Source organism: Capra hircus, chromosome 2, assembly GCF_001704415.2.
Source record: "Capra hircus breed San Clemente chromosome 2, ASM170441v1, whole genome shotgun sequence".
Lineage (NCBI taxonomy): Eukaryota > Metazoa > Chordata > Mammalia > Artiodactyla > Bovidae > Capra > Capra hircus.
Genome location: NC_030809.1, coordinates 24,965,998 through 24,979,938, shown reverse-complemented (window position 1 = coordinate 24,979,938; position 13,941 = coordinate 24,965,998).

Here is a 13,941-nt window from a genome sequence, read left to right as displayed (position 1 = left end):
TTGCCAGTGGAAGTGACACAAGAGACTCAGGTTTAACCCCTGGGTCAGGAAGATTCCCTGAAAGAGGGAATGGCAACCCACTCCAATATTCTTGCTGGAACATCCCATGGACAGAGGAGCCTGGCAGTGACATTTCAAGGAACCACAAAGAGACACAACTGAGTGACTGAGCATACGCATCACATACTTGGCACACTGGGAACACTTGATCAGTATTAACTCTCATGGCCTCTTCTACCTCGTACACTACCCTTTCTCTATTGTCAGTGTGGGGTACCCTTTAGAGATATGTCTTTGGTGGTTTTCTCCCTGAAATATCTCTACTTCCACCATCACCTAAACAGATAATGGCTGTCATTCTAGCCTCCAACCGACCTCTCGCCTCTGCATATCTCTTGCTGGTTTCTCAACAGGCTGGCATGACATACTCAAAACCTATACTTTCTACTCACCACAAAAGTTGTTCTTCCCCATGTTCTTCCTATCTTTTTCAGAGTCATGAGCATCCACTGAGTTGTCCAAGCCAGAAATACTGAAGTCAGTTTAACTCTTCTCTCTTCTAACAGGTTATGATTGAGGCAACTTGGGATAATCTGCTCAGCATTCCTTGTTTCTCTCCACACAGGGTAAACCTTTGAGTCACCACATTAAAGCAATGGGACATTGTATCTCATGCCAGTGAATTGGTCCAGGGGTAAACAGCTGAAGTAAGCTGAATTTTGGATTTAGAACCACCAGGGACATGAGGTTTATTTATTTATTTATTTATTTTTAATGGTGGAAACAGCAAGATGCAAGGCTAAAGCTATTGGTGTTTCTGTATGTTCTCTGTATTCCATCATACAGAGAAAACTAATCAGTAATGAGCTAAAATGATATTGACACAAAGAAAAGATAGTGGAGAGAGACCTAGAAGGACTGAAATCCCTGGTTACTCATAAGATTCAAGTGTCTCCCTCCTCTTCCTGAAACTTGATTGTTCACCTGAATGAAATTCAGAAGGATGAAAGCTTGGAGTGTAAGGGTCAGAGGATTACAGCTGAGACTCTAGAGGTGAGCGTGTGTGTGTGTGTGTGTGTGTGTGTGTGTGTGCACGCTCAGTCCTGTCTGACTCTGTGACCCCATGAACTGTAGCCCGCCAGGCTCCTCTGTCCATGGGATTTCCCAGGCAAGAATACTGGAGTGGGTTGCCTTTTCCTTCTCCAGGGGATCTTCCTGATCCAGGGATCAAACCCACATCTCCTGCATTTGAAGGCAGATTCTTTTCCTTTGAGCTATCAGGGAAGCCCCAAGAGGTAAATAGACGCCCTATAATGCAGGGTCTTAAACTACTTGAAAGAGGTTGGAGTTTAAAAGCAATGGAAGAATCTGAAAGGTTTTAAGCAGAAAAATGACGTGATTAACTTGGTATTTTCTTCAGTTCACTTTGGATACATTGTGGAGAAGGGATTAGGGATGGTAGACCAAGGGGCAAAACTCAAGCCATGGAAATCACTTAGGAGATTGCAATAATCCAGGGAGAAATGACAACAGCCAGGATCAGGGAAATAGCATATGTGGGGGTAGGGAAAGTAACAATATTAACAATAGACCAGAGGAACTAACAGGTCATATGTCAAGGAGCCATGAAAAACCAGAAAGATACAAACATGAGTGAAAGTCCATCCATTGGATTGGATGTTCTTGGAAACTTAAAGTGAATGATGGAGTTTGCTTTGCCATACCTCCATGGACACTGTTGTTTAAGTGGCTGACAGCTTCTTTCAAGAGCCTGTCCGGACCCAGAGCAGTGGCAGTGGGCCTTCCTAGTTGCTTTCTCCTAGATTCTCCCTTGTTTTGTTTGCTGGGCCCCCAAATAGGTTCCCAGACCACATGCAAACTAAAGTGTGGAGTGGATTATGAGAAGAGAAAGGACATTTAATGAACATTAGTGATTACCATAATAATTTCTAATCCATGGGGCTTCCTCCATACCTCAGTCAGTAAAGAATCTGCTTGCAATGCAGGAATCTGGGTTCAATTCCTGGGTTGGGAAGATTTCCTGGAGAAGGAAATGGCAACCCACTCCAATATTCTTGCCTGGAGGATCCCATGGACAGAGGAGCCTGGCAGGCTACAGTCCATGGGGTTGCAAGAGTAGGACACGATTTAGTGACTAAACCACCATCACCACCAATTGTTCATAGTATTACAGTAATTTAAACCATCAACTATGGAAGCGCCTACTTTGTAGAGCAAATCATATATTAACATTAAGGTCCGTCTAGTCAAGGCTATGGTTTTTCCTGTGGTCATGTATGGATGTGAGAGTTGGACTGTGAAGAAGGCTGAGCGCCGAAGAATTGATGCTTTTGAACTGTGGTGTTGGAGAAGACTCTTGAGAGTCCCTTGGACTGCAAGGAGATCCAACCAGTCCATTCTGAAGGAGATCAAACCTGGGATTTCTTTGGAGGGAATGATGCTGAAGCTGAAGCTCCAGTACTTTGGCCACCTCATGAGAAGAGTTGACTCATTGGAAAAGACTCTGATGCTGGGAGGGATTGGGGGCAGGAGGAGAAGGGGACAACCGAGGATGGGATGGCTGGATGGCATCACAGACTCGATGGACATGATTCTGAGTGAACTCCAGGAGATGGTGATGGACAGGGAGGCCTGGCGTGCTGCGATTCATGGGGTCGCAGAGTCGGACATGACTGAGCGACTGGACTGAACTGAACTGAATGGAAAGATAACAATTGAACTTATATCAGTGGGACTTTCAAAGGAGAATGTGAAAGAAAAGAATAGTATATAGAGTCTGAGAACTTGTACATGCCTATAATTTATTATAATGTGCTCAGTTGTGTCCGACTCTTTGTGACACCTGTGTCCTCAGTCCATGGAATTTTCCAGGCAAGAATACTGGAGTGGGTTACCATTTCTTTCTCCAAGGGATCTTCCCAACCGAGGGATCAAATCCTCATCTCTTACATCTCCTGCACTGGCAGGCAGGTTCTTTACCACTAGCACCACCTGAGAACTTGTATGTGCCTACAGCAACAAGAAAATACAGAGAAAGGAAACCTTTGCAACATTATCATGGGGTGGCTACAAAGTTTCACTCTCTTGGGCAAGACTCCTGTACTTTGCTCAGAACAAACATACTCCAGCCCTGTTGGACTGATAAAATAATTCATTGAGAAGATAGTAAAAAAGCAGAGGCTCCTAAGCAAGTTTCTTGAACTTTGTTCAAAAGAGCGTTGAAAATATAACTGCTTAAAGGACATTCCACTGCAATTGCCATAGTGATGGTCCTCTGTTTGACTTTAACCCGAGCTGGTCACTCTCAATGAATTATGGTAACTGTGATAGCTGAGTTTTTTGTGTGTACTGTGTGTGTAAATGAGAGAGACATATTTACCTTTATGATGAATGTACTTTATGAAAACCAGGACAGTGAGCTAAACTGTCCACTTTAATGACTCTAGAGAAAATGCAGTTTCCTTTCCTAATAATAGGAACATTTTAACTTAAATTATAGTGAAATGTCACATTATAGAAAAACATTGCATCTTCTTGCTGGTTCAGTTCAGTTGTCACTCAGTCATGTCTGACTCTTTGCAACCCCATGAACCGCAGCACGCCAGGCCTCCCTGTCCATCACCAGTTCCCGGAGTCTACCCAAACCCACGTCCATTGAGTCAGTGATGCCATCCAACCATCTCATCCTCTGTTGTCCCCTTCTCCTCTTGCCCTCAATATTTCCCAGCATCAGGGTCTTTTCGAAATTTTCTTGCTAGAAGTTAGCTATTGTCAAATGCACAGGAAACAAAACAAAGAAGTGATTTTACTTACTCATTTTCAAGGGCAGACTATTGTAACCTATGATGCAATCTGAACTGTCACCTTCTCATTTCTTAAAGATAAAACCTGGAGAGAGGAACCACACTTGGTTGCTGGAATCTCAGATCTTCAAGTTGGACAGCTGATTTCCAACACAATGGCCACCTCAGGATTTACCGTGGCAAATCTGCTTTATAAATTTTTGTTGAATTATTAAAAAGTGAAAGGTTGTTGTTGAATTACGACGCCGGGATTCTCGGCCCCCAGAGGAGAAGAATTCAATCCGGGGCCAGAGATGAGGCTTGATCGCTCAGAGCTTTTGTGTAACAAAATTTTATTAAAGTATAAAGGAGACAGAGGAAGCTTCTGACATAGGCATCAGAAGGGGGCAGAAAGAGTACCCCCCTGCTAGTCTTTAGCTGGATATTATATAGTCACCAGCAGTCTGTTAATGAAAGAAAGAAATGTCTCAAACTTAGAATGGCACCAGGCCCCTCACCCATAAGATGCATTTTGGGATAATCTTGGCTCCAAATGGTTCATCTTGGGCCATAAAATGATTAACTTGAATCTTGAAGAAGGGCAGATCACCATACAAATAGTTTCATTTACATAGATTAGAGGAACAATATCGGAGTATAACATACTGGTTTGTCAAGTAGGTTCTGAGCCCAAAAGGTGGAACCAACTGAAGACAGAGTTTGGGGTAAATGCATAGTACATTAGCATAGCTTAAGATAAACATTGCCATAAGAAAAAGGCATTGGTTAACTTCAGGTGAAACCAGGTATCATTATGGCAACACAGAATTTTAAGAGAGACCTCCTTTTAAATTTGTATAGAGAAGGAAAAAAATATTGCTAGTTTGTTTCCTCCTGCCGATTAAGAGAGAGAAAATGTCTGACACTTGCAGGCTATTTCCTCCATTTGGAGACCCCTGGCCTTCCTGCCTGTTACCCTCTCATTCCCCCCTTTTCTTTTAGAATTATGTTGCCTAGGGAAAAGGGGTGTCGTTTTCGTTCCATAACTGCTTCGGAGCTGAGAAGGGGCGTTGTCCCTAAATTGGGGAGGCAACATATTCTCCTAATCCTCATATTGAGGGTATCTGATCCAGGGGCCCCAAATAGTAGTCGGACGCAGCTCCAGCAGTAGCAGGAGTCTGAGCAACCATTTGTAACTTGAAAGCTTTTATGCAGCTAGAAACAAATCCAGTTATACAGTTACAGATGCAGGGCAACATAGTCATTAAAACAAGTTAAAATCAAAATTAAAAGTCACGTTATGTCTATAGTGAAAGTGCAACGTGTTGTACCAGTCCATTTTAGGGTTGGTAGATGTCATCAGATGAAGAAGAGGCATCGCATGTAATTGTTGTCAAAGGTATTTACACACTTGGTGAAAGTCTTTTCCTTGAATTGGAGATGTCCACCATGGGAAGCCTTCCACTGATGAAGAAGGGAGTGTTCCACAGACCCAGCAGTTAGACCGATTGTGAAATGCAGCGTAGGAGTGAGCCCAGGACAGGAAGGCATTGTCCTGAGGATCAAACGGCAGACTCAGGATATTTGGAGTCAGCAGAAGTAAGCTCACATAGGTTATCAGGCCCATCTGAAAAGTACAAAGTCAGAGCATAGAAAATAAAGACATAAAAAGATGTCACTTAGTTTTGGTCAGGGTGCCACCTCTTTACTCGAGTGTGATGTACCCACGAATCAATCCCTGGCACTTTGACAGCTGTGGGAGAAGAAAGAATAACCTGGTAAGGGCCTTCCCAAAGGGGCTTGAGGGATGGGCCCCGAGATCCCAAAGTTTTTATGAAGACCTCAGTTCCTGGCTCAAATAGAGGCTTGCTGACTCAGAGGCGGGGTCAGGAGTTGTCTCCCGGAGTTTTGTTAATGCCTGTTGAAAAGCTGAGAGCTGGGTTACGTAACTAGTTAATTCCAAGGCTTCAGGGTCTATAACAATGTCTTGCTTAAGAAAGTCCTTCCATAAATACATTCAAAGGAGGACAGTGCCTCCTTTCTTCATAGCCCTCATTAAAGCTATGGGTAGGACTTTAATCCAATTGTCCTGAGTCTCTTGAGTTAATTTGCACAGATGTCTTTTGATAATGTCATTAGCTTTTTCAACTCTTCCTGAGGATTGGGGTCTCCAGGAACAGTGTAAGTGATATTTCATTTCTAGAGCTTTAGATACCCCCTGAGTTACAGCAGCTTTAAAGGCGGAGCCATTGTCACTCTGAAGGCCTTGTGGCAGCCCAATCCTGGGGATAATTTCATGGATTAAAATCTTTATAACCTCCTTAGCCTGTTCACTACGGCAGGGAAAAGCCTAAATCCATCTAGTAAAAGTTATCTACCCAAACTTGTAAGCGAGAATATCCATTAGCTTTTGGCATATGAGTGAAATCAATTTTCCAGTCCTCTCCAGGATACTTCCCACTTCGTTGTAATCCAGATTTTGCTAGCTTTTCAGTCTTTGGGTTATTTTTCTGACAAACTTCACACCTTTTGATAATATTTTTTAAAGTTTTCATTACATTTTTACCTTCAAACAAACGAGAAGCCATTTGGTAAGTACTCTGCACCCAAATGAAAACTCTGATGTAAACCTGTTACGCCCAAGGTCCCAATCCCCAGAACTGAGAGAACAAGACATCCACAGCAATGCAAACGCAAAAAAAGGGAATTTATTGCTAGCTCGAGCCAGGGTACAAGTTTCATCCAACGCAGTGGAGTGGAACAAGGGCCCCGAGCTCCGAATTACAGCAGTATTTATAGGGTTAAGACAAAGACAGGGAGTTGGCAGGGGCGGATTGGTTGCAAGGGTTCCTTAGCATCTGCTAATTGGCTAGATTTGCGCGCGCGCGCGCGCGGGCTTTCTCGGGGTGGGGGGGGGGGGGTTTCGTCCCTGTCCTGATAAGCTTGAACCAGGCTACAGGGAGTATACTGATTGGTCGAGTCCTGGTGCCGGCGGAGGATGATCTCAGCTCCTCCTTGGCAATAAGTCAGGCCCTCTGTAAAGGAGACTTAGGCCTACCTTGGCCCCTGGTCCTAACAAAACCCTTAAGAATTTTCCATTGAGCATTTTCAGGAATTATTAATCGTCCATCCTCAGACTGTAACCATCTTTATCAGTAATCTGTGCTCCTCTTTTTTCATATTTTCCTAATTTTTCCTCAGTATATTGTGGTTTTTCCTGTTCCACAGGACCTGTCCAGATCAAAGGCGTCTGCAGTGAAGGGGTTTCGTAAAGTGCCGCTTTTCTGGCTTGACAGTCAGCCAGCTGATTACCTTTGGCTACTTTACTCCCATCCCTGCTGTGCCCTTTGCAATGCATTAACAGCTACTTTTTTAGGACAATATATAGCATTTAAAAGTCTCTCATTCTCTCTGAAATGCTTAATAGTTTCACCTGTTGCTATTTTAAACTGTCTTTCTTTCCATATTGCAGCATGAGCATGTAAAGTCAAATAAGCATATTTAGAATCCATGTAGATATTTACCCACTGCCCTTTGCTCAACTCTAGAGCTCGGGTCAGAGCCACAAGCTCCGCTAACTGAGCACTGGTTCCCTGGGGGAGAGATTTTGCTTCCAAAACCTGTTCAGCAGTCACCACGGCATAACCTGCTTTCCGCTTTCCATCCTGAACAAAAGAACTGCCATCTGTAAATATTTCCAGGTCAGGATTGTCTAATGGGGTATCCATTAGATCTTCCTGAGCTGCGTAAAGTTAGGAATTGAGAACAATCATGATCAGGTGTTTCATTTTCCTTCTCAGGAAGGAAAGTGGCAGAATTTAAATTTCCACAAACTTTAAGCTTAGTTACTGGTCCTTCTAACAACAATGACTGATATTTAAGAAGCCTACTGTCTGTCATCCAAATATTAACCTTAGAATTTAAGATTTCACTCACATCATAAGAAGTCAGTACAGTAAAGTTTCATCCATTAATTATTTTTAAAGCTTCAGGTGCTAATAAAGCCGCTGCCCCAATTACTCCTAGGCAGTGGGGCCACCCATGTGAAATTACATCTAATTTTCCGCTTAGATAAGCAATAGGTTGCTGGTGAGGCCCTCGGGGTTGTGTCAAAACTCCCCAGGCCATATCTTTCTTTTCAGTGACAAACAAATTAAATTTTGACCCTGTGGGCACGCTCAGAGCTGGAGCTTGCAGGAGCAGTGTGAAGAACCTTAAAAGCCTTTTGAGTTTCTGGTGACCAAACCAGTTTGTTAGTTTGGGCCTGCTGAGTTTCAGCTATAAGTTTATATAAAGGCCGGGCAAGTTTCCCATAACCCGGAATCCAAATGTGACAGTAACCTGTGATTCCCAAAAATCCTCTCAATTGTCTTAAAGTCATAGGTAGGGGATGATTTAGTATAGGCTTAATTCTCTCAGGGCCTATGGCCCTAGTCCCTTCTGATATGATTAAGCCCAGATATCTAACTGATTGTTGACAAAGCTGAGCCTTTTCTCTTGATGCCTCGTGACCACAGCCTGCCAGAAAGTTTAAGAAATCTTCTGAGGCTTGCGAACAAGCTTCTTCCATCTCAGCACAGAGCAAAATATCATCTACATATTGTAACACCACTGCTTCAGAGCTATTAAAGTTTTGTAGATCCCGTGACAAACTTGGTCCAAATAAGTGAGGACTGTCACGAAATCCCTGGGGCCAAACTGTCCAGGTTAACTGAGAATTGAATTTTCTCTGCCAAAGGCACTGAATAGAAGGCATCTTTTAAATCAATTACTGAGAAATATTTGGCTCGTTTAGGAATTTCAGACAATAGAGTGTAAGGATTAGGCACCACAGGGTGTAAAAGAACTACAGCCTAATTTATTATACGTAAATCTTGAACTAGTCTCCATTTACCATTTGATTTTTTTATACCCAAAATAGGAGTGTTGCAAGGGCTGTTACAGGGAATTAATAGTCCTTTTTCCTTTAAAGTTTTAATGATGGGTTTTAACCCTTCTTTAACCTCAGGTTTCAGAGGATACTGCTTCTTATGTGGAAATAAGTGCGGGTCTTTGAGTTTGACAACTACAGGAATAGCATTTTGTGCTCGACCCACAGATTTTCCATCAGCCCACACTCTAGGATTTACATTTTGTTCAACTAAAGAGAGAGAAAGGGAGGGCTCCATATTCATAAAAACAGAGGCATGGACCTCGCTCAGTATATCCCTCCCCAAAAGGGGTGAGGGAGATTCTGGCACGATCAGAAACTCGTGTGAAAATAGCACAGAATCCCAGTTGCAAGATAAAGAATAACTGAAATAATACCTTTTGGCTCGTCCAGACAGTCCCATTACAGAAGCGGATCGGGAAGAAAGTGGGCCAGGGGCTTCAGTAAGCACAGAGTAAGTTGCCCCAGTATCTAAAAGGAAATCGATGGACTGGCCCCCCCACAATTATTAATACCCGGGGTTCCTCAGGTGTAATTAGGACGGGAGCTTGTGTGGGGACCCCCAGGCACCTTCAGTCCTGATTGTCTTGAGAGTCCGACCCCAGAGACCTACGCCTCTGGGGGCAGTCTCTCTTCCAGTGTGGTCCTTTGCAGACCGGACATGGAGCCGGGGGTGGCTTAGCTGCCTGAGGGCAATCCCACTTGAGGTACCCCTCCTTTCCACAGTAATAGCAAGCCCATCCCTTTTCACCTGGGTCCCTCTGGGCATTTTTCTCCAGCTGCTTAAGAGCATTTTTTCATAGCCATTGCGAAGGCTTCCGCCTTTTTCTTTGTCTTTCTTTGCCTTTCTTTCTTTTCCTCATATTCCCTACTGTAATAGACCGTCTGAGCCAGTTTAACAGAGTATCTAAAGACTGATTTGGTCCAAACACTCATTTTTGTAGCTTATGGCGGATATCGGGAGCCGACTGAGTGATAAATCTATCTTTTAAGATCACTTTTTCTTTTTCACTTTTGGGATCAATCTCAGTGAATCTGCGAAGAGCTTCTCTTAGTCTATCTAGGAATTTACCAGGAGCTTCCTTCTCCTCCTGTTCTATGTCTGCCAATTTGCTATAGTTTAAAGGCTTAGAACGTGCCTGCCTGAGTCCTTCAAGAACACATCTGACAAAATGACTCTGATCCCATCTTCCTTTAGCTGTGTTGTAGTCCCAATCTGGTTCTATAATTGGGACCACCTGATTCCCAGTGGGGAGGCCGCTATCTCGTCCTCCCTCTTCCCTACTGATTCATTACCAAGCCATTCATCTCCATAAGTAAGCGCTTTTCCCTTGTTCCTTACAGAACCGATCTAATTGTAAAACAGTATCATACTTAAGAGACCCTCCAACTGGCCATCGTTCGCCTACCGTGGCCACGCAGTATCGCATAGGAAGACCAGGTGTGCCTTCTTTAAGCCCTTGGGATCGAGCCTATCTCAGTTTTTCAGGATACAGTTCAAAGGAGTGAGGCTGGAATCGTTAGCTCCCATCTGTAAGAGAGAAGCATTCAGCGCCATTTTTCTACTGGAGGCGTCCCTCCCTGCTGTAGATAGGGATGTAGACAGACTTTACACCAAAAGCTTTTCCTTCCTGGTCGGACTTTGTCTGTCCCTTACCAACGCAGGCGCCGTCTCGACCCTCTCGGTTCTACCACCGAGACTGGGTGGGGATGTACCAGGGGTAGACCTGATAGCATCTCTACCTGACATCCAGCTCTTCACCTTTAACCTTGCTTGCCTCTGATGCCACCTGGGGTGCAATCAGAGTAACCCTCCGGAATGCCTCCCAAGCTAAGACCGCTGGGGAAAACATTCATCACCTGAGTGCCTGTGCACAACCCTGAGTATATTCCTGACCACAATAAGACTGGTATGAACATAACGCTGGGATGTTCTCTTCAAGCATCACCACACTAGTATGAGAGCCTCCTCTGGCCCACTAAGAGCCAGCGTTACCAAAGGAAAAAAACCCACTTCAGTCCCAATCTGAGTAACCTTTAACCTCCGAGATGTTCTTGGGGCTAAAGCTCCATCTAGCTTCCAAACTTTCTATTCCTAGCGAGGCTAGGCGCTTTCTTGACTACCAATCCAAGTTTGCCACAGTACACAGTAACAGTATAGATCACAAGTCCCTTGAAAGTCTATGATCTGATAGATTAGGTTAGTACTTCTAATTTCCAAGGAGTTATGAAATGGTCAAAGAGACCGAAAGGTTTGACCGAGAAAGGAGAGTTTGGTCCACATGCTTTGCCCATTTCTGATCGGTTCCCAAAAGAGGCATTGGGTGCCTTTTGGCCTTGGCAGGTCGGTAGAAATCCCCGACAGGTTTTTGCCATAAGCAGTATGAGATCACCGTGGAACCGCAGAGCAGGATTCCTCACTTGCTTCGCGCAGGGCATGTCATTCATTCACACAAGCACACCGTAGAATTAGTAAAGCACAGCAGAAAACGTGTTCGCTAAGAGAACAAAGAACTAGAGCTCTAAGCATCCTTACCTTGTCCTGAAGGATCCCGGACGAGCCTCCAAGATGAAAGGTTGTTGTTGAATTACGACACCGGGATTCTTGGCCCCTGAGGAGAAGAATTCAATCCGGGGCCAGAGATGAGGCTTGATCGCTCAGAGCTTTTGTGTAACAAAGTTTTATTAAAGTATAAAGGAGATAGAGGAAGCTTCTGACATAGGCATCAGAAGGGGGCAGAAAGAGCACCCCCCTGCTAGTCTTTAGCTGAATGTTATATAGTCACCAGCAGTCTGTTAATGAAAGAAAGGAATGCCTCAGAACTTAGAATGGCACCAGGCCCCTCACCCATAGGATGTATTTTGGGATAATCTTGGCTCCAAATGGTTTATCTTGGGCCATAAAATGATTAACTTGAATCTTGAAGAAGGGCAGATCACCATACAAATAATTTCATTTACATAGATTAGAGGAACAATATCGGAGTATAACATACTGGTTTGTCAAGTAGGTTCTGAGCCCAAAGGTGGAACCAACTGAAGACAGAGTTTGGGGTAAACGCATAGTACATTAGCATAGCTTAAGATAAACATTTAAAGGCGTTGGTTAACTTCAGGTGAAACCAGGTATCATTATGACAACACAGAATTTTAAGAGAAACCTCCTTTTAAATTTGTATAGAGAAGGAAAAAAATATTGCTAGTTTGTTTCCTCCTGCCGATTAAGAGAGACAAAATGTCTGACACTTGCAGGCTATTTCCTCCATTTGGAGACCCCTGGCCTTCCTGCCTATTACCCTCTCAAAAATTATGCATGTTTTATTCACTCATATATACCCAATGCCAAGCACATAGAATATGACTGGCAAATAACTATTGACTGAATGAATAACTAACCCTAACCCAGACTATGACAAATTTGGCCCTCTGCATTCTTCCACTTGCTCTTCAGTGACTTATTCCTTCGTTTCAACAACATTCCCTTCCTTCCTTGTGATATCGTTTGAGGAGGAGCCTAGTATGGCAGTTCTTTGTTCAGGCTCTAGAAACAGACAAACCCATTTTCAAACAACAAAAACTCACTTCTACTACCTACTAGGTGAACAATTAGTTTCACCTTTACTGGTAAAAGGGATAATAGTATTACCCTGGAGAGCCTTTATGAGGCTTAAAGCAAACACAGCATATGAAGCATGTAACCCAGTAGCTGGGGAGATGCTGGTTCAATGGTAAAGAATCCTCCTGCCAGTGCAGGAGATGCAAGAGACACAGGTTAGACCCCTGGGTCAGGAAGATCCCCTGGAGAAGGAAATGGCAACCCACTCCAGTATTCTTGCCTGGAGAATCCCCTGGACACAGAAGCCTGGCAGACTACAGTCCATAAGGTCTCAAAGAGTCAGACACGATTGAGCACACATGCATGACAATGACAGAACCTGGTCAGCACTGAGTCAAGTTGAAACATCACATACAGTTACTTAACTGCAGCCCTGTTTAAGCTGCGTATTTCTCCAAATATTAAATGACCCACTACTATCACCCCACCACTGCGGGGGACTGCCCGTGAAGGGTTAAGTCTTGGGAGCTGCTCGGCGTTATGCAGAGCCTTAGGCATGTTCCTAAGCTCCCTGTCCCGCCCCCCTGAAGAATTTATTACCCTTAAGGCTCCAGGACGTCTCGGTCTTGCAACATTTCATAGAAGATAGATTAGCTAGGCATCAGCCATTTTGGTCTGATCCTCTCAACCCCATCTTTTGTCTCTCTCTCTTATTTTTCTTAGCGGGGACGCTCCGTTCTCTCCCTGTGCAGGTGCGACTCTTGCTTGTGCTGGCCGCGGCAGGTGGCGCCCAACGTGGGGCTCGATTTCGACAGTTTTCCTCGCCACTACTCTTATTAGCTGAAAAGAGTGAGTATATAAGTATACAAGTGAATTAAAATTGAGGAGGAGTAGTAAGGTATATAGTTGAGAGTATAAATATGGGACAGACGCATAGTCGTCAATTGTTTGTACATAGGGAATTACTGTTTCCAAACCTAAATTAATCAATTTTCTTTCATTTATTGAGGAAGTTTGCCCTTGGTTCCCCAGAGAAGGCACAGTAAATTTAGAAACATGGAAAAAGGTAGGGGAACAAATTCGGGCTCATTATACTCTGCATGGCCCTGAAAAAGTCCCTGTTGAAACTTTATCCTTTTGGACACTAATTCGTGATTGCCTGGACTTTGATAATGATGAATTAAAACGTTTAGGAAATTTATTAAAACAGGAAGAAAATCCTCTCTATGTTCCTGATCCGGAACCCAGGTATGCTGTTCCCAAGGGAGTTGAAGGCGACCCTCCGTTTTCTAAATTATCACGTCCTTCAGATAATGATGATTCACTTTCATCCACAGATGAGGCGAAATTAGACAAAGAAGCTGGTAAATACCATCAAGAAGATTGGGGTTTTTTAGCACAAGAAAAGGGGGCGTCAACATCTAAAGATGATTTGATTGAATGTTTAAGAAACCTCACTGTTGCTTTACAGAATTCAGGAATTAAGCTTCCCATTAGCAACTCTAAATCTCCTTCTGCTCCGCCTCTTCCCCCTGCTTATGCTCCTTCCGTTATAGCAGGTCTCGATCCCCCTCCGGGGCCTCCTCCTCCTCCTCCATCTGAGATTATGTCTCCGCTGCAGAAGGCATTGAAACAAGCACAACGACTTGGTG